This window comes from Dryobates pubescens, chromosome 34 (genome assembly GCF_014839835.1).
Source record: "Dryobates pubescens isolate bDryPub1 chromosome 34, bDryPub1.pri, whole genome shotgun sequence".
In the NCBI taxonomy this organism is placed as follows: domain Eukaryota; kingdom Metazoa; phylum Chordata; class Aves; order Piciformes; family Picidae; genus Dryobates; species Dryobates pubescens.
In genome coordinates, this window is record NC_071645.1 from 4,094,531 (window position 1) to 4,113,042 (window position 18,512).

The following is an 18,512-nucleotide window of genomic DNA, read 5'->3' on the forward strand; positions in this document are numbered from 1 at the left end:
TGGAATGTGCTGCCCAGGGAGGTGGTGGATTCCCCATCCCTGGAGGTGTTCAAGAGGGGATTGGATGTGGCACTTGGTGCCATGGTTTAGTCATGAGGTGTCGGGTGCCAGGTTGGACTTGATGATCTTTGAGGTCTCTTCCAACCTTGTTGATTCTATGGTTCTATGTTCTCAGAGAACATCACTAATAATTCATTAAAGGGGTGCTGTCAGCTGGAACACTTTTAATTACCATTTGCTGACAAGTCAACCCTTGGGTGCTGTGCTCTGATTTTTAGCTACCACACATGCAGAGAATTTGTTTTTCCCCTGCTTCTTTTGTTTTTCCTCCTGCTGGTGTTTGAGCAGAATCACTGACTGTTGAGACTGAGGAAGCAAAGCATGCACTACCTGGTGTCAGACCCAAAATAGAAGAGAATTTCAGGGGTTGTTGTTTTATTTAACAGCAGTTTGGAGAAACTTGTTGCTGGGTAGCCTTTGAGCATCTCAGTGCAGCTGAAGGGAGAGAACTGCTCTGTGCAGGGTACTGCTGTGGAACTGAAGCATGCTGGAATAGAGGGAAAGCTGTGAAAATCATTAGATGCTTCTTGTTAGCTGCCTGGGTGTACATATTTAGCCTCCAAGCAGCTACAAGGTGAAGACAAGCTGGCTGCTGCTAATACAGGGTTCAAACAGCAGTGCTGGCACTTACCACACAACGGCTAAAGTGCTGTGAACCTGTGTCAGCTCATCCTCTCTAGTTTATTCCCATGGAATCCCAGCATGGTGAGGCTGGAACTGACCTCTGGAGATCATCCACTCCAACCCCCCCTGCTAAAGCAGGGTCACCCACAGCAGGTTGCCCAGGATCACAATGTCCAGGTGGGTTTGGAAGCTTTCCAGAGACTCCACAACCTCTCTGGGCAGCCTGCTGCAGGGCTCTGGCACCTTCACAGTAAGTTTCCCCTTCTGTTCAGAGGAACCTCCCGGGTTCCAGTTTGTGCCTGTTGTCCTTTCTTCTGTTGCTGGACATCACTGGGAAGAATCTGGCCCCGTTCTCATGAGCTCCACCCTTTAACTCTAGCTGAGCACTGAGAAGATCCCCTCTCAGGCTGCTCTCCTCCAGGCTGAACAGCCTCAGGTCTTTCAGGCTTTCCCTTTGTATTTCAAGCCCCTTTCAGCTCTGTCAGAAACAGCCCTCAGCGTCCCTAAAGAACAGTAATGCCTGAACTACCATCTTCTGCCTTCTGATCTGAGGTGACTGCAGCAGATGCAGAAGTTTTCTTAAGGCTCTCCTGTTCCACAGGAGCAGAGACTGAAGCACAGAACAACCAAGAGTGTTGTCAAAGGAGAGGTAAGGCAGTGAGCAGGCAGAGTGGAATCCAGACACCCTGCTCACCAAAAAGGACTCTCTGGTGCCCTTGCTGTAGTCATCAGCTGACAGTTTTGTGCAAGGAGACAGGAGAGACAGTCTGTTTGGGAATCCCGTGGGGAAAACAGGAAGGCACTCAGCCTCTTACCTTGTGTCTTAGGTGAGGAGCGTTGGGAGAAGCAGCTGCCCAGCTTTGTGTCCCCCAGACCACGCAGTTTCCACTGTGCTTTGGTCCAACAGCTCCTGTCCCAAAGGAAGAGAGCCCAAGGCCCTCTTTGGCTTTTATGGGTGGCTGTGTCAGCTCAGACTGGTTGCCAGCTCATCTATATGCAATGGCTCATTAGCATTGCAGCTCAGGATGTGAAAGGCAGAGGAATGGCTGCTGGATGGACAAAACACCCAGCAGAAAGCAGTGCAGCAGTGCCTGAAGAAGCTGATGTTCCTCTTAATGTCACCAGCTGAGTCTCTTGTCCCTTCCCACTAGCAGAACCACAACAGAGTCTTGACTGCTTGTGAGCATCAGGCCTTTCTTTGCATGGGAATTGTGCTTTTGGAAAGGATCAGATGCCTCCTGACACCTCCCATGCTCTGCAGAACCCTTTGCAGTGTGGTTTGCTCGGTCTGTGCTATGTTAGACCCTGTGCCGTTGCCCAAATTCCTCCTTAGCTTTTGCTTCCTAGAGCTGAGCTGAAGCTCAGAGTCCATCTGAACTCTTTGCAGAGGACTGACTGCAGGAGGTAACTCATTGCTCTTTCTCTCTCTGCATTGCTGTCACCTTGCAGCTCAAAGAAATGTGCCTTGCTTGTGCTTCTCAGCCCTTTGCTAGAGTGCCTTTGCCTGCTGTTGATGAAGGACTGAGTGATCTGAGTCCTTGAAAAAGACCTTGAAAAATCATCCAGCTCCAACCCTCCTGCCACAGGCAAGGACTCCTCCCACCAGCCTAAGTAGCTCAAGGCCTCATCCAACCTGGCCTTGAACAGCTCCAGGGAGGGAGCATCCACAAATTCCCTGGGCAACCTGTCCTAGAGTCTCACCACCCTCCTACTGAAGAACTTCTTCCTAAGATCCAATCTAATCCTACTTTCCTTCAGCTTCAAACCATTCCCCCTTGTCCTGTCTCCATGCAGCACCTTCAAGCATTGCTGCTAATGAAAGTAGAAGGTTTCTAATCACTTCAGCCTTCCTTCTTCAACAGCAGCCCATTGAAGCTCTTGGCCTCCTCTGCCAGCAGGAATGACACAATTTAAATGCATAGGCTGCTTGAATTCGAGAGCAAAGCTGGCTGGGCAATGCTTGAGGAAACCTAGAAAGGCAGAGAGCTGTGATGGTTAACTCCTTGAAGTCACAGTCAGAAGTTGAACAGCAGCAGGAACCTTGTGTTCTCTGCCTTGCTCTTTGTAGAGCAGTGCAGGTGGGCTTGGGAGAGGGGAAAAAAGCATGAGAGAAAAACTTGACTGCCCACTGCCCATGGAATCACAGACTGCTTTGGGTGGGAAGGGACCTTCAGAGGTCATTTAGTCCAAAGATGATAGAATCATAGACTCAACGAGGTTGGAAAAGACCTCAGAGATCATCAGGATGAGCTGGTTTGTGTCTTTGGGACATGTTCACACCCTTAACTGTTCAGAAAGCACAAGGAATTGGTGACAAGAGTTTAGCACTGTCTCTGTTAGACTAGAACAGCATAGCTGCAAGAAACATTTCCTGGGACAGCATGGCCTGGAATCTCCTGCAGCTCCTGGCAAGCCCCCGAGGTAGAACACCTCTGCTGGCAAAGCCACGTGGGGAAAGGGATTTATGCAACTCTGCTCATGGAGGAAACGGTGCCAGCTTCCCACTGGAAGGAGTAAAGCTCCTTACTTGTAATTCAGCTGCTTGGCAGAGGTGGTTAGTGCCAGGGAAATCCTTACTTCCCCTGGAAATGTAGGGCAGGGGTGGACTGCAACAAAGGCACTTCACAGGATCACAGACTCCCAGCATGGTGGGGGTTGGAAGGGGCCCCTGGAAATCATCTACTCCAACCCCTGCTGAAGCATGGTGCTCTAGGTGAGATTGCACAGAAATGCATCCAGACAGGTTTTGAAAGTCTCCAGAGAAGGAAACTCCACACCCTCTCCAGGCAGCCTGTTCCAGGGCTCCAGCACCCTCACAACAAATCATTTTCTCCTTCAGTTTGAGCACAACCTCCTGGCTTCTAGTGTGTGCCCATTGCCCCTTGTCTTGCCACTGGGCACCACTGAGAAGAGTCTGGCCCCATGCCCTTGCCCACCACTCAGCTCTGGCTGAGCATTGATCAGATCCCATCTCAGACTGCTCTTCTCCAGGCTCAACAGCCCCAGGGTTCTCAGCTTTTCATCCTCACAGAGATTCTCCAAACCCCTCAGCATCCTCATGCTCCTCCACTGGACTCTCTCCAGTAGTTCTCTGTCCCTCTTGAACTAGGGAGCCCAGAGCTGGCCACAGTACTCCTGGTTGGAATGGAATGGAATGGAATGGAATAGAATAGAATAAACCAGGTTGGAAAAGACCTTTGAGATCATCAAGTCCAACCTATCACCCAACACCATCTAATCAACTCAATCATGGCACCAAGCACCCCATCCAGTCTCCTCCTGAACACCTCCAGTGATGGTGACTCCACCACCTCCCTGGGCAGCACATTCCAATGGTCAATCTCTCTCTCTATGAAAAATTTCTTCCTAACATCCAGCCTAAACCTCCCCTGGCACAGCTTGAGACTGTGTCCTCTTGTTCTGCTGCTGCTTGCCTGGGAGAAGAGACCAATCCCCAGCTGGCTACAACCTCCCTTCAGGGAGTTGCAGAGAGCAAGAAGGTCTCCCCTGAGCCTCCTCTTCTCCAGGCTAAGCAACCCCAGCTCCCTCAGCCTCTCCTCACAGGGCTGTGCTCCAGACCCCTCCCCAACTTTGTTGCCCTTCTCTGGACACCTTCCAGCAAGTCAACATCTTTCCACTTGGTGCTTAGCTGCCAGCATGGTGTAGGACCAGGAGCAGAGCAGCTGGATCAGGGATCCACCAGCACCTCCAAGCAGACCTTGGCTGGCTGCATTTTGTGTAACCACCCACACAGAGTCCAGTGAGGAATGTTATGTCCTGAGTCACTTCCTGTCCTCCAGCCACTCAAACCTCCTGTTAAAAGGCATCCAAAGTACCACCCTGGCAGCTGTGCCCTTGTCACCTTGCCCCTTCTCTGCAGCACTGAGCCAAGCGACCTGCCATGAACGCATGAGTCACTGCTCCAGGCTGCGACACTGGCATCTGAAATCCTTTTCCCTGCTTGAAGCTGGGAAAATAGCTGTTGAAAACAAGGTGTGCAGGGAAGTGTTTGAAAGCACTGAGCAACTGGTGTCAGCAGCTGACACCTGCTGAAGCTTTGTTTCTAGAGCTTCACTTAGGTTTCACATCAGGCTTCTGCATGGCGGGCAGCAGAAGAAAGGGCTGGTAAGAAAGCTGGGGACAGAGATTTTAGCAGAGCCTGTTGGGACAGGACAAAGGCTGAGGGCTTTAAACTAAGAAGGAGATTTAGACTGGAGAGAAGGAAGAAATCCTTCAGTGTGAAGGTGGTAAGACTCTGACCCAGGTTGCCCAGAGAGGTGGTAGCTGCCCCATCCCTGGAACCATTCCAGGTCAGGTTGGTTGGGGCTCTGAGCAGGCTCCTCTAGTTGCAGATGTCCCTATGGGGGGGTGTGTTTGGACTAGATGACCTTGATAGGTCCTTTCCCACCCAAACCAGGCTGTGATTCTGTGATTGGACATTAGATCTCTCATCCTTCTGGTGCATGTGATGGTATTGAAGGTGATAACTAGCTGCAGCTCAGTGACAAGGTTTATTGATTTGGTAGCAGAAGCAGCACAGATGTCTCAGGTGCACACTGAGCTCCTCTAACAGGGTGGGGGTTGAGCTGCAATCCATCAAATTGCATGAAGCCCTAAAATGGGATCACACTTCATTTCATCCTCTGCATGCTCCTCTCTCACGCTTCTGTAACCTCCAGAAAGGTGTCTGTGGCAGCTGAAGTTGTCCTCAAGGGCATGAGATGGTTTTAAATGCTGGTGTGTTGCAAGTGTTGTCCCTCCATCAACATCTGAGGGCCCCTGAAGCTACCAGCTCCAGGTTTGCTGTGAGCAGATGAAGAGTTCTGTGTAGATACAACTCTGCAATCACCTTTGCACAGCAGTGGCCATCCTCTGTGCTGCTGTTCTTGAAGGTCTCTTGACAACCCAACAAGCTGATCTTGCTGTTCCTCAAAAGCTCCCAGATATTACCATGGCTCTGAGGCAGCAGCTCCTGGATGGTGGTCATGTTGCCCTTGGGATAGGATAGGATGGGATGGGATGGGATGGGATGAAGTAGAATAGAGTAGAGTAGAACAGAACTAACCAGGTTGGAAAAGACCTATGAGATCATCGAGTCTAACCTATCACCCAACACCATCTAATCAACTCAACCATGGCACCAAGCACCCCATCCAGGCTCTTCCTAAACACCTCCTGTGATGGTGACTCCACCACCTCCCTGGGCAGCACATTCCAGTGGCCAATCTCTCTTTCTGTGAAGAATTTCTTCCTCACCTCCAGCCTAAACCTCCCCTGGCACAGCTTGAGACTGTGTCCTCTTGTTCTGGTGCTGCTTGCCTGGGAGAAGAGACCAACCCCCACCTGGCTACAACCTCCCTTCAGGGAGTTATAGAGAGCAAGAAGGTCTCCCCTGAGCCTCCCCTTCTCCAGGCTGAGCAACCCCAGCTCCCTCAGCCTCTCCTCACAGGGCTGTGCTCCAGACCGCTCCACAGCTTTGTTGTATCTCTAAGGTTACTTTTGGGGTCAGCTGGTGACCATTTGAGCCTGAGTTCATTCCATCTCTTGTCTCTTAACCTGAGAGTCCTCAGCTGCATTTGATAGACTGTTGGAGTCAGCATTTGTCTCTTTGATTGCTATTGGTGGCTTTACTTTGGACAATGTCCCAGTTGCCTAGCAATGTCAGTAGGTGCTTAAAAAGAAATAGTAAAGCATAAAGCTTTCTGCAAGGTAGAACATTATATTCTGCTTCACATTGAGTCTTTTTATCTGCAGGTCTCCATGGGCTCCATCAGCATTAATAAATGAAATTCATTTTATTTTGGAATGCAGGAGAGGGAGAGAAAGATACAGGAGGCAGGCAGCATCCTGCTCTTCAGAGATGATAACCAATGCAAGCAGAGAAAGGCAAAGCAAGGTAGGAAGGCTGGGTTGATATCCTGACCCACTCAAGTCAGGCATTGATCTCTCTCATGGGAGCCATGAAGACAACTGAGAGCATATTGCTGGAAAGAATCAGAGCTCTGCTGAGCTCCCTTCCCAGCTAATGGCCTGGATGGAGCCCAGAAGTTGGGCTGAGTGAGGGAGTGAGCAAGTTGTGTGGAGTGGTTGTTTATTCACTTACTTCTGAGGAGTAGGAATGTGGTCCCAGAGGCAGCACAGGCAGAGGACAGGCTGGTGAAGAAAGCAGCACCTTCTCTTGTATGCTCCTTGTTCTGCTCTTTCCCTGGGAAAAGGGTTATTGTTGGGTGTTCCTCAGTTCACAGTCCCATGGAGGAGGCATTGGGAAATCTAAGGGTAAGGAGAGCTGGGAAAGGCACCTGGTGAGGGGCAGCTGAGGGAACTGGAATTGTTCAGTCTAGAGAAAAGGAGGCTGAGGGGAGACCTCATTGCTCTCTACAGCTCCCTGAAAGGAGGCTGGAGCCAGGTGGGGTTGGTCTCTTCTTGCATGTAGCTAGTAACAGGACCAGAGAATATGGTCTCAAGTTGCACCAGGGGAGGTTTAGGTTCAGCATCAGAAGAAATTTCTTCTCTGAAAGGGTTCTCAACCACTGGAGCAGGCTGCCCAGGGCAGTGGTGGAGCCCCATCCCAAAAGGGGTTTCAAAGCCATGGAGGTGTGGTGCTGAGGGACATGGTGGAGACCTGGCAGTGTTGAGTTCATGGTTGGACTCAATTATCATAAAGTTCCCTTCCAACCAAAACTATTCCATGTCCCTGCAGGTGCTTCAGCTACATACTCAGTACAGGTGCTGGATGATCATGGACCTTGCTTTTGAAGGTCAGGACTTCAGAAACAGCCCTGCAAAGAATGCCTGCTTCACAGATGAGTGACTCCATCAAAATGAGTCACTCAGCAGGGCAGTCAGAACAGGTGGGACAGCAGAGAGCTGCTACCACCCATGGCAGTAGAAAGAAGCCTGAAGTATCAGCTACAACCTGCTGGCTGTCCATGAGCAATGGCAATGCTTGGTGGTGTTTTCATCTGTGTGAGGCTTAACAGGCAGGCTGGGGAAAACACAGACACAGCTCTAAGCTCACAGGCAGCAAAGCTGGGGAGGGGTTTGGAGCACAGCCTATGAGGAGAGGCTGAGGGAGCTGGGGTTGCTTAGCCTGGAGAAGAGGAGGCTCAGAGGAGACCTTCTTGCTGTCAACCTGAAGGGAGGTTGTAGCCAGGTGGGGGTTGGTCTCTTCTCCCAGGCAACCAACACAAGAACAAGAGGACACAGTCTCAAGCTGTGCCAGGGGAGGTTTAGGCTGGAGGTGAGGAAGAAGCTCTTCATAGAAAGAGAGATTGGCCATGGAGATGTGCTGCCCAGGGAGGTGGTGTAGTCACCACCCCTGGAGGTGTTTAGGAAGAGCCTGGATGAGGCATTGGTGCCATGGTTTAGTTGATTAGATGGTGTTGGGTGATAGGTTGGACTGGATGACCTCAAAAGTCTCTTCCAACCTGGTGAATTCTAGTCTAGTCCTTTCTATTCCATTCATTTCTAGTCTATTCCTTTCTATCTCTGGCTGGACTGTTCCTAGCTAAGGTTTGGAGGAGTTGCTGTGGGCTACACAGTTTCCTTCAAGAGGCAACTGGCTTGAGAACCTCTGTCTTGGTGGTGGAGAAGGAAGCAGGAATGTGGCCAGCTCCAAATAAGGCTGGCTCCTTATCTCTCCTGGGTTGATAATGCCAGAAGAGATTCCATGCCTAGGTTGGGTAGCTGAAGACAGCCCCCTGTCTTCTAGGGAAGGCTGTTCCCTTCCTCTCACAGCATGTCCATACAGTGCAGTCTCTTTGTCCTGAGGGTTGCTCTCTGCAATGTGTTTCTGCCATGTCTGGTTCCACAGAACCAGGAGGTGCTGCTGGGAAGGAGCTTGGTTTGTGCCCAGCCAGACACCTCCATCCTGGGCACACTTTATTTCAGTGCAACTTCTGCTTCATTCTGAACTGGCCTTCCAGGCAGGCTGGATGGTAACCTACTGTTTCAGAGAGATGTGTGCCTTCTCCCCTCCCCTGAGAATGAGAGCAAAAAACCACTGTGGCTGCCCAGTCCCCTCTGCTGGCCTCTGCAGGGACTGCTGAGCTCATGCTGCTTCTGGGTGGGAGGGGAATAACCCTTTAAAAAGTGAAATAAAGGGAGTGGAGGTGACTCTTCGCACTTTAGGTTGCACTTTCTGTTACTATTTTTTGGCTCTACCTGCCTGAGGACCACAAAGCTCCATCTTCCTGTTTCAAAAGGGCCTTCCTTGGGATCAGTGGCATCAATGAACAAAAATCAGCCAAACATTTCCTCTGTGCTAAAAGCATTTTGCACAGCAAAGAGGCAAAACCAGAGAGCTGAACCTTTTGTGGCTGTTTGGCTGACTCTTTTTCAGGGATGAGGTGGCTCTGAGGAGAAACAGAGGTGGTAGTAGCACTACAGGACTGTTGGCTTTAGTTCTGTCTCAATCATAGACTCATGGAATCATTAAGGTTGGAGAAGGCATCTAAGAGAGATCAAGTCCAAATGTCACCCCAACACCACTATGGCCATTAAGCCATGCACCAAAGTGCCATGTCTACATGGTTTATGAAGGTCTTCAGGGCTGGGGACTCCAGCACCTCCCTGGGCAGCCTGTTCCAGGGCTTGAGAACCTTCTTAGGTGGTGTTGGATGATAGGTTGGGTACAATGATCTTGAAGGTCTCTTCCACCCTGGTCTATCCTATCCTATCCTATCCTATCCTATCCTATCCTATCCTATCCTATCCTATCCTATCCTATCCTATTCTCAGTAAAGAAGCTTCTTCTAATATCCAGCCTAAACTCCCCCTGGTGCAACTTCAATCCAGTTTCTTCTTGTCCCATTGTTTGTTACTTGGAAGAAGAGACCAGCTTCCACCTGGCTCCAATCCCCTGTCAGGGAACTGTAGAGAGCCAGAAGGTCTCTCCTCAGCCTTCCTTTCACCAGGTTGAACACCCCCAGTTCCCTCAGCTGCTCCTCACCAGTCCCGCTCTCCAGACTCTTCCCCTGCCTCGTTGCTGTTCTCTGGACCTGCTGCAGCACCTCAACGTCTCCACGATGCTGCTGTGTCCAAAACTGAGCACAGTACTCATGCAGCAACAGGAGTTCAGATGAGAACAACAGCTGCTCTAGGTTCATGAGGGAATTTTCTTGGCATTGGCTCCGAGTGCTGAATAAACCTGGGATAAATCACCCAAGGCAACGGCCGCAGCCTCTCTGGCAGGATGGTTCCAATAACTCGCTTGTCTGACAAGGTGTATGGAAGCTGTCAGCAGAAATGGATCAATTCAGAGGCAGTGTCAAGCCTGCAGACTCCATAGGTGTCCTTCAGTGTGGAAACACCACAACCCAAAGCAGTTTCCATGGCGAGATGTCACAGCCCAGCCACCATGCTCCGAAGATGCTGTGACGGAGCGAAGCCCGGGGAGGCTGAAGGAAGCCTCACCAGAGCAAAGCCCGTGTCCATATGGCATCAGATTTCCTGGGAAAAGGCACTGTTATGCTTTTCTGACACACTGACAGTTCTGCTGTTATGCTTCATTTCCCCTGGCACGTTCTGGGGAATGGAGTCAATAATTCCTGATGTCTCTTACACCAGAGAGCAGAGCGACTCGTGGCCTCGGCTGAATTATTGCTCTGGCTGGAACCCATGCTGAGAAGATATGGTAATGATCTGAGATTACCCTGATCTGCTTCATCCCATGCTCAGATGGATCAAACCATGGATGAATTTCACAGGGAACAGCAAAGCAAAGCAAATTTGATCCATTTGAGCATAGCTCTAGCGCTGGAATGATGCAGCAGAGCAGCAAGCGGCAAAGGAATCAAACCTCAGGCAAATCCAACCTGAAAGGAAAGCTTCACTGAATGGTTTTAGGGTAAAAGCCAACAGTTCTGCTGCAACTTCAGTGAGCTGCACAAATCACAGCATGTAAGAGGACAGTGTGGTGAGCATGGCAGTGTAATTTGATTGATACTATGCTGTTCCATGCCTGAAAAACCCTTTTGAGGAAGAAGCTCCTTGTAGTGTCCAGCCTAAACCTCCCCTGGTGCAACTTGAGGTAATTTCCCCTTATCCTATCATTTGAGAGAGGAGACTGAACCCCACCTGCCACTAAACCCTGTCCCAAAGGGCCATGGCCATGTGTGTTTGGAACACTTCCAGAGATGATGACTCCACCACCTCCCTGGGCAGCCTGTTCCAATCCCTGACCACTCTGGCAGGAAAGAAATTCTTCCTAATATCCAACCTAGATCTTCCTCACTGCAACCTGAGGCCACCTCCTCTTGTCCTGTAGCTAGTTACTAGGGAGCAAAACCCAACTCCCACTAAGCTCCAATCTCTTTCAGGGAGCTGTAGGGGGCACTGAGGTCTCCCCTCAGCCTCCTCTTCTCCAGGCTGAACCACCCCAGTTCCCTCAGCTGCTCCTCACCAGACCCTTCCCCAGCTTCGTTGCCCTTCTCTGGAGACGCTCCAGCAATGGCAACTCTTTTGGCTACAGCATGGCACCGCCAGCCTGCACTCTGCATCCCCCCACTAGATCAGGCTGCTCAGAGCCCTGTCCCACCTCCAGAGGGCTGCAAAGCTTTGCTGCCACAGGAGCGATGCTTGCGCCGCGGCGGTCCCGCAGCCAACGCTTCCTCCGCTGCGAGCGCTCAGGGCTGAGGAGCAGAAGGGAGCCCAAACCCCATCCCCTCCCAGGGCAGGGAGTGCGGGGGTGGCAGGAATGGAAGGACTCAAAAGACTTTTAGCACATTTTGTCCTCAGTGCTTCAGCCAGGCTCTGCCTGCAGTTTCATATTTATGAACCTGTGTCAGGGGATTGCTTGATAGGCCTTTAATTTCCTTTGGTTGCACTCTGAACAAGCCTCTCTGGGGACAGCAAGAACATTTCCAGCCTTATTGAATGCCCTCCCTGCACACCAAACAGAGGAGAAATGCTCAGATAATAACTGGGAGATGGATAGGGGGTGGGAAGCTTTCTGACTGCTGAGGGGTTTCTTTTTTATTCTTCTGGTTTGCCTTTTTTCTTCCCCACCCCCTCCCCCTCCTTCCTCCCCACCCCTCCTCCTCCCTTTCTAACCTCCCTCTACCTTCCAAGCAGAGTTTCAAGGTCAGCTGGCTCCATAGATACAAAGACACCAAGAACAAAAGGTAAGGATGCAGCAGGAGTCAGGGACACTGTAAACACACCTGGATGGTGGCCAGCACTGGCAGGCAGCTACAGGAGTGCTCATCAAAAGGCACTTTATTGCCACTGTATGGAGATTTATCTTTGCTCTCCCTTGCATCACTAACCAGGAGTCTCTCACATTTTTGTGCCAGAGCCCAGATTCAGCACAATCTTTTATTTAGAGGATGTGGAAAGGTTTTATTGATGGCCCACAGAAGCCTGCAGCGATATCTGAGCTTATACTAGCATGATGCTCTGAGGAAGGGGCTGGAGGAGAAAGCAGAATCATGAAGCTTGGAAAATACCTCTGAGATCATCAAGTCCAACACCATCAACCCAACCCCACCATGGCCACTAAACCCTGTCCCAAAGTGCCATGGCCATGTGTGTTTGGAACACTTCCAGAGATGATTACTCCACCACCTCCCTGGGCAGCCTGTTCCAATCCCTGACCACTTTGGCAGGAAAGAAATTGTTCTAATATCCAACCTAAATCTTCCCTGCTGCTACTTGAAGCCATTTCCTCTTGTCCTGTAGCTAGTTACTAGGGAGCAAAGCCCAGCTCCCACTAGGCTCCAATCTCTTTTCAGGGAGGTCTAAACAGCACTGAGGTCTCCCCTCAGCCTCCTCTTCTCCAAGCTAAACACTCCCAGTTCCCTCAGCTGCTCCTTACCAGCCCTGTTCTCCAGACCCCCACCTTCATTGTCTTTGTTGTCAGAACAAGAGGACACAGTCTCAAGCTGTGCCAGGGGAAGCTTAGACTTGAGGTGAGGAGAAAGTTGTTCACAGAGAGAGCTGTTAGCCATTGAAATGTGCTGCCCAGGGAGGTGGTGGAGTCCCCATCCCTGGAGGTGGAGAGTAGATTGGATGTGGCACTTGGTGCCATGGTTTAGTAGTCATGAGGTGTTGGGTGACAGGTTGGACTTGATGATCTCTGAGGTCTTTTCCAGCCTTATTGATTCTATGATTCTGTTCTATGATTCTTTCTCTGGCCATGTTCCAGCAACTCAAACTCAAAGTCCTTTGTGTAGTGAAGACCTCAGAACCAGCAGACTGATTCTTTCCCTGATCCTGCTGCTACTTTTTCATGTAAGCACAGAAAAAAACTCTCTTATCCTAGCTGGTTTGCTATCCCACAGACCCTACCCCTTTCCCACTGAGATTTCCTTTTGTCAGTTATTTGCTTGAACTAAATATCAACCAATGAGGTACCAAAACCACCAAACAACCAATAAACCAAAACCCAACCCCAAAAAGACCAGCACCCTGGAAATCTCTTCATCTGGCAGTCTTAGGCAGAGTTAAAACATTCATGCATTTCACAGCACCCTGGCTTTTCATAGCTGTCAGCTGATGCTGTTGAGGCAGGGAATTCCTTATAAATATTGAATTCCTTATAAATATTGAATTGTCTGGAGGAGAAGGGAAAAAAGAACACAACCCCAAAACAACCTGAGAAATAGGTCTCTCAAGCTCCCAAATGACTGAAGGTCTTCCTCAATGTTAGTAAACTGTGTGGAAATCCAAGAGCTCAGGAGTTATCTAACTGTTACCAGGCTGTTTTCTAATAAACAGCCACAGTTCTTGAATTAAAGCAGCCCATGAAGATTATTTACAGGCCATGGACCCTTTGGGGAGGAATGGAGCAATTGGGTTTGTTTCTATGTATCTTTAGTGTTATCGAGTCCAACCATTAACCCAGCACTAAACCACATCCCTCAGCATCACATCTCCACAGCTTTGAAAGCCCTTCAAGGATGGGGAATTCACCACCTCCCTGAGCATAGAATCAGAGAGTCAGAGAGTCATGGAATCATAGTCAGAGAGTTATAGAATGAGTCATAGAGTCAGTCAGAGGCATAGAATCATAGAGTCATAGAATCATAGAGTCACAGAATCATAGAGGCATAGAGTCATAGTCAGAGGCATAGAATCATAGTGTCATAGAGTCATAGAATCATAGAGTCATAGAGGCATAGTCAGTCAGAGGCATAGAATCATAGAGTCATAGAGTCACAGAATCATAGAGGCATAGAGTCATAGAATCATAGTCAGTCAGAGGCATAGAATCATAGTGTCATAGAGTCATAGAATCATAGAGGCATAGAGTCATAGTCAGTCAGAGGCATAGAATCATAGAGTCATAGGGTCATAGAATCAGTCATAGAATCAACCAGGCTGGAAAAGACCTCACAGATCATCAAGTCTAACCTATTACCTAATACCGAACACCTCCTGACTAACTAAACCGTGGCCCAGTTGCAGATGTCCCTGATAACTGCAGGAGGGTTGGACTAGATGACCTCTGGGGGTCCTTTCCAACCTAGGCTGTGAGTTGCTTTCATCAGAAACCTCTCTGGGTTCCGACAGCCTGGCAAGGGCATTGTTGCCATGAATTTGCTGTTATCGGCAGTGCTGCAACTGCTGCACTTTGTTGATTAGTTAGGGTTGGACTTGATGATTTTGGAGGTCTCCTCCAACCTGGTTGATTCTGTGATTCTGTGGTTTTGAGCTTCCAGGCACTTTGGAAGCTGGAGAGTGATTTATTATTGCTCTCTAGAGCTTCCTGAAAGGAGGTTGTAGCCAGGAGGGGGTTGGTCTCTTCTCCAAGGCAACCAGCACCAGAACAAGAGGACACAGTCTCAAGCTGTGCAAGGGGAAGTTTAGGTTGGAGGTGAGGAGAAAGTTCTTCCCAGAAAGAGTAATTTGCCATTGGGATGTGCTGCCCAGGGAGGTGGTGGAGTCACCGCCCCTGGAGGTGTTCAAAAAAGGCTTGGATGTGGCACTCAGAGCCATGGTTTAGTTGTCAGGAGGTGTTAGGTATTCGGTAAAAGGCTGCATTTGATGATCTCAGAGGTCTTTTCCAGCCTGATTGATTCTATGATTCTGTTCACCTAAGAGGTGTCAATGCATCTGCAAGTCACGGGATCATAGAATTGTTTCAGTTGGAAAAGACCTTTGAGGTCATCCAGTCCAACCATCGACCTAACACCACCATGGCCATTAAACCATGTCCCACAGTGCCACTCCAGCAGTGCCTCTCACCAGTGTCTTCTAGCCCTGCAGCTACCATGGTCCTCAGTGGGAAGTTCAGTCTCTGGGTGCCCTTGAGCCTTGAAAAGCAAGAACTTCATTAGTGTTAATTATAGCAGCAGCTCTCTAAGAACTGGCCTTGGGGGCAATCCCGAAGCTGAAAGACAAGAGGGAGCAGGGAGGAGGGGGGTGTTAGCTGGTGCAAATCAGTGCTTGGCAATAGCCCCACGTAGCTGTGAGGAGAGCTGTCTCCTGCAGGTTAGCATCAGCTCCTCATTACCACATCAAAGGGCATGGCAAGCAGACTGCTCCACACAAGCTTCACCGAGGCAGGGGAGTTTGGGTTTGTTGCAGAAACATTTCCTTCCCCTCCTCTGCCTCAGCTCCTGCTTGCCAGGTTTCATTTTCACTCTTGGGTTTGAATAAGCCCCAAAACACCAAAGGGAGTCGAGACAGAGTGGGTGACTGTCCTCACAGCTCCATTCCCAGAGCTCTACTTGAAAGCTCAGCTGCTGTTCAGTGCACCAGGGAAGAGTGGAGGTGGATGAGACAATCTTAGAAGCTGTCCCCAGCACCAGCTCTTAGAACTCTGTTTTCTTCTAGTTGGGATGGTGGGGAAATGGTTGACAAACCAGAAGAGATTATCTCTGGTTCCAGGGATCAAATTGCACAATAAATTAAAATGGTCCCTGGAGGCACTGTTGCTCCTCCTCTGAATACATCTAAAGCCTCCAATGCTTCCAGAGCAAGCTGCAGATTCTGTCACTGGTGCTCAGATTGAGTCATAGAACCATACAATTTGTTTTGGTTTGGAAAAGACCTTTAAGATCACCGAGTCCAACCATTATCTAGCTCTGTCAGAATGGACAAGGGAACTGCAGCCTCTCCGTGAGGAGGAAAGGCTGAGAGCCCTGGGGCTGTTGAGCCTGGAGAAGAGCAGCCCCAGAGGGGATCTGATCAATGCTCAGCGAGAGCTAAAGGGCCCTCAGGGGGCAAGAGGATGGGGTCAGACTCTTCTCAGTGGTGCCTGGTAACAAGACAAGGAGCAGTGGACACAAAGTGGGATGCAGGAGGCTCCATCTGAACAGAAGCAGAAACTTTTTTGTTGCTGGAGCCTAGGTGAAGATGTTCCTGCTGACTGCAGGAGGGTTGGACCAGGTGAGCTTTGAAGAGCCCTTCCCACCCAAACCAGTCTGTGATTCCATAGCTGAGGGGCAGAGCTGTGGCAAAGAGAGAAGAGCATCGAAACTCTGCGGTGCTCATGACCTGACAGAGCTTGTTAGTGGAGAGGTGTCTCTTTTCCAGCAGAAAAATACATGTGAGATGTGGGAGAAACAGGGCTTTCTGCAGCCTCCCAGATTAGTGGGTGTGCAAAAATCCAGACTTGGCTTTAAAACCTCTCTGTGCCCCATTTCTGTCAGGGTTTGCAAGGAAATGGGTGGAAGGATGCGGTGCCAGCAGATGGCAGTGCCTGTCAGCAGAGTTTCCCTCCTGTCAGAGAAACAGGAGGCTGCTCAAGCTCTGGAAATGTTTTTGTTTTATTTTGCATAGCACTCTCTACAACTCCCTGAAAGGAGGCTGAAGCCAGGTGGGGCTCAGTCTCTTCTCCCAAAGAATGAGTGATGGGACAAGAGGAAATGGCCTCAAGTTGCAGCAGGCCGGCTTTAATTTGGATATAAGGAAGAATTCCTTCCCAAAAAGGGGTTTAAAGCCTGGAACAGGCTGCCCAGTGCAGTGGTGGAATCCCTGTTCCTGGAAGGGTTTCAAAGCCATGGAGATGTGGTGCTGAGGAACATGGTTTAGTGGTGACCTGGCTGTGCTGGGTTCATGGTTGGACTTGATGACCTTGAAGGTCTCTTTCAGCCAAAATGATTCTATGATTAAGATTGCATGAAGCCCATTGCCAGCTCCCACATGTGAGTAGGCAAATGGTCACCACCAACATGCCCACACTCTGCACAGCTGGGAGAGCCTTCTCCTCTGGGAGCCTGTTGACTGCCTTCATAGTTAGCATAAGCACTGTGTGGGAGATGGGAGGGAAGGCTTCTCCTCATGCTGACCCTGGCTTTGCAGCCTTGCAGAGACTGCTGGCTGGACAGCTTTTCTGAGCTGCCCAAAATCATTCTAAATCTTATTAAAAGAGATTAAAGGAAAGCAGCAGTGGAGCTGACACCTTCATGAAGGTGACAGTATCCTCAGTGCTGGTGAAGCAGCATCCTTAACCTGCTCTGAAAGCCAACACCATGATTTTAGGAGGGACTGAGACACCAAACAACTGTTAAAGATGCAGAGATGTGGTGCTGAGGACCATGATACAGCACCAGGATTGGTAGAGGGTGGTTGAGCTTGGTGATCTTGAAGGTCTCTGCAAGCAAAATGCTTCCATGAGTCCATGATTCTCCACTTAGCATTTGGATAATTCTTGTGCTGTATCCATCCTGCTAAAAGGTGAAACAAACCCTGCTAAAAAGGAGCACTCCTAGCAGCCCCAAGCAGGCAGAAGATCGACCATAATTAATTTCATAGGATTTAATTAACAGTTTCTTACCATGCCTCTTGCTTTAATTGAAAACAGTTCCACTGCCGACCTGAATGGTGTCCCCTGTGCTGTTTGCAGCCTGGATGGGGTAGCCCTGTCCTCATTCATGGGAAGCAGGCTTGTCTGGTCCCTCTGAAACACAAGCTAACAAGTGGAAAAGCCAAATTAGATCTGCAAAACTCCTTTTTGATGGCCCTAAATCCTTGGTCTGGCTCCAGATTCCTCAGCCTAGCTGGCCAGATCCAACCTCCTCCCCGTACAGAACAAAGAACAAGTGCCACGGGCTTTGGTGATGTGCAAAGTGATTGAATGTCTCAATAGGACTGTTAAATCTCTTTCAGATCCAACAACCCCAACACATTTCCTTCGGGAGATTTGGCTTTGGCCAGAAAACCTTCTGTGAAGGCATTTCTGATGGACTGTGATGCCTGTGGTCCTGGAGTGGAGATCTAGGGAGGACAGGGCGACAAAGCCTGAAGGTAACCTGAAGTCACCAGGCAGATCTGTCTCATATATGCAGCTGGTTTGACATTTGCTTTGCAGAAGAGGAAATATTTTGCTAAGCCAAGTAGGCAGTGTGGTGTTATCAATGATTAAAAAGAAAAAGAAAAAAGAAAGAAAGAAGGAAAGACAAAGAAAAGCTCTGAAGAGCTTTGGGAGCATTCCCTGGGACCAGCTGGATCAAACAGCACAACTCAGTCAGCCAACACCATTTCAGCAGCTCGATGGTTGACAAGCAAGGGAAAGGAATCACCCTCTCCCTCCTCTCCTCACTTATCCCAGATTCCTTGCTCCAGCCCGGAAGAGAATTTCCATGCTGCTGCTGCTGAAGATGTAGATGTGAAACCTGCAGCTTCTGCTTTCTCCCTCTCCTCCTCCTCGGTTTTAAACCAAGAACACAGCCTTCCCGAAATCCTATCCCATAAACCGGGAAAGGAGAATCCAGGAGAGAGGAGAAGCTGCCACGGGGAGGAGAAACAAACCTACAGTTTAGGGGGCTGACAGGGAGGGTAAAACCCGTGGTGAGGGGAGGGAGCACAGTGCCTGATTATCTGCGGGCTCCGAGCACGCCTCTTTCCCCCCACCCCCCCGCCCCGATCCAGCCTTTTCTGTG